The sequence below is a fragment of the Dipodomys merriami genome, unplaced genomic scaffold (assembly GCF_024711535.1).
Source record: "Dipodomys merriami isolate MVZ:Mamm:240054 unplaced genomic scaffold, mDipMer1.0.p SCAF_3857, whole genome shotgun sequence".
In the NCBI taxonomy this organism is placed as follows: Eukaryota; Metazoa; Chordata; class Mammalia; order Rodentia; family Heteromyidae; genus Dipodomys; species Dipodomys merriami.
The window spans coordinates 11222-14045 of NW_027205445.1; the positions used below are offsets into that span (position 1 = coordinate 11222).

A 2824-nucleotide genomic window follows, 5' to 3' on the forward strand; every position below is an offset into this window, starting at 1 on the left:
GTGGTGTGTGTGTGTGTGTGTGTGTGTGTGTGTGTGTGTGTGTGTATACACAATTAACCCTATTAGTTATTTTATTGTAACCATTAGGACTCATGAGCAAGAACTATTATAAGAAAACAGAAGTGTTGAACAATACGCTGTAAGCTACAACAGTAGATGGCCAACCCAGGTGGGCCCCAGGTATCCTTGATTCTGGACTGTGCACAGTTAACCAATCACAGACAGTATTGGCTCCTTGGTTAAACCCCAGAGAAAAAGCTGCTTTGTTCGGGATGCTGCAAGATAGACTGGCCAAGTGAATATCCTGTGTTGAAACAGGGAGAGGCAAGTCAGTAAGGTGAGGGCTATGCAATGCTCTGAAGGAAATGGGCATAAGTGAGAGTACCTGTCTTAAAGGGGCTTGGGGTATTAGTCTTTCCCCACACCACCATCCTAGAATTGTCCCTCAGCTTTTTGTTTAAGGTTAGCACTCTGCTACTTGAGTCACAGCTCCACTTCTGGCTTTTTTGTTGCTTTATTGGAGAAAAAGAGCCTCACTGACTTTTCTGCCTAGGCTGGCTTCAAAGCATGGTCCTCAGATCTCAGCATCCTGATTAGGATTACAAGCATGCGCCATGGGCCCATCTATAATGCTGTTCTTAATGGCAGTGGCTGTCAGACAGGGCCTTCATCCGTGTCTTATATGGTCTCATCCTAATAGGTACTGTCCTCAGGCTAGAGTGTAGGGGACTGACTGGAAATCTCAGGCCTGGCCACAGTGACAATTGAGTGAGTTACATTTCTTGAATTTGGATGCAGGCCACCTGCTTTGCTTCTTGGGTTTCTGCTTTCGAGTGCTCTGCTGGACTGTACCTGGGGTCTCTGTTGAGACACCTGGGTGAATGTGGGCACTTTTCAGAATGGCTTAGAAGCAGCTCTTGGTGGCTTTGAAGCTTGGCTTTCATTTCTGGCATGACAGTGCATTGGGAAGGTTCTGGATCCAGAGTCAGGCTTAGCTTTGGGCTCAATCTCTGCCACATGCTAGCTCTTTCTTCCATTCCAGATGAGTCACTGTCCATCTTAGGCTGCCCTGTCCTGTCTCTTCCTCATATACCTGTCTCGGACTTGGGGCCAGGGTTCTGATGAAGAAATTCTCTTCAGACAAATAGAGATTCCATGGAAAGAAATTGATCATGTACAGCTGGTTTCTCCACTGGTAGTTGTTCAATTTTATTTCCCTTTCATTTTTCTTCCTCTTCTCAGGGATCACTGCCTATAAGAACTTCATAGCAACTAGACTTAGATGGGTAAATGTAAATTGGAGCTGGCTTCTGAAACTCCAGGTGAGGTTCTTCAGGCTTGGGAGATTTTTCAGAGCCCTATGCACCTAATGCATTTTAGCCTTTATTTTTATTTTTCACCTATATTTTTCTTCTTGTATTACTTCTAGATGCCTTTTATTTTCCCTTAGGACTCAAGCATAATTTTGGTTGCTTTTAGGTGTAATTATAGAAGTCCCAACTCATTTCAGTGACAGGAAGATTTATTATTTCACATAATAATAACCACGGTGGGGCTGGGGGTTTAGCCCAGGGGAAGGGTGCCCGCCTGGCGCGTGTGCAAGGCCCTGGGTTCGGTCCTCAGCCCTGGAAAAAAAAAGAAAAAAAATAATAACCATAGCACAAGGAAGACGGTAGAATTCATTAATTCAGTGGCTCAGTACTGTCTTCTTTTTTTGTCTTTTGTTTTGTCAGCCATGGGGACTGAACTCTGGGCCTGGGCTTTTTCCCTGAGCAACTCGGCTCAAGGCTAGCACTCTACCACTTTAGCCACAGGGCCACTTCTGATTTTCTGGTGGTTTATTGGAGATAAGAGTTTCACAGGTTTTCCTTCCTGGGCTGGCTTTGAACTATGATCCTCAGATCTCAGCCTCCTGAGTAGCTAGGATTACAGGCCTGAGCCACTGGCACCCAGCCTGTCTTCTTATATTTATATTCCTACCATCTTTTGAATTGACCATACTGGGTATATTCTCCACATGCTAAAGTTCATCATCCCAAGTTGGCTGTTGCAGCACCAGACATCCCATGTAAACACAGAAACCAACAGAATGGATGATGAGACAAAATTAGGATTTGTTTGTAAAGAGGACTGAGAAGTGACCACTGAGGTGGTATCAATCCTTGATGAGAAACATGTACCTTTTCTCTTTTGCTTGACAGGTTAAGAACAAATATCTTGTCATTGCATAATGAGATTACATACTGTTCCCTCAACTATTATTTCCTCATTTTATTTCCTTCTGCTCTCTACACTAGAAGGCCAAACAAGACCACTAGCTATTGTCAGAACTACGTACACCTCATTTGTACCTCCTTGTTCTAGGCAGGCTGAGCCTGTGCCTGAACTACATCCTGCCCATGTGGCCTGCCCTGCAGCTGTAGCATAAGACAAAAACGGCTAGAGTCAACAGTACAAGCAGAGCTTGTTCCCTCCCAAGTATGTATTTTGAAAACAATCTTTTTATTTTTATTGCACGATAAAACAGAAAATATAGCTGGCGCTGTTGGATCATGCTTGTAATCCTAACTCATCAGCAGGGTGAGATTGTAGGATTAAGTTTCAAAGCTAGCTTGGGCAGGAAAGTCTGTGAGTCTCTTCTCTCCAACAAACCATCAAAAAGCCTGAAGTAAAGTGGTGGCTCAAGTGGTAGAGTGCCAGCCTTGAGCGAAACAGCTAAGAGCCAGTGCCCAGGTCTTGAGTTCAGGCCTCAGAACTGGCACTCCCACTCAGGATCCATCCAGGATCCTGCTTTCCCTTGATCTGTCAGACCTCCTCTGCCTCC

General features: G+C 44.7%; 1 long non-coding RNA gene across 1 annotated transcript; it reads left to right on the top strand.

The window, feature by feature from the left end:
• Nucleotides 1-601: 601 nt before the first annotated feature.
• On the top strand, nucleotides 602-2569 carry LOC138805111 (uncharacterized). Its single transcript, XR_011365443.1, has 3 exons — nucleotides 602-768; nucleotides 1243-1322; nucleotides 2365-2569. It is a non-coding gene; the product is annotated as an uncharacterized lncRNA (long non-coding RNA).
• The last annotated feature ends 255 nt before the right edge of the window (nucleotides 2570-2824 follow it).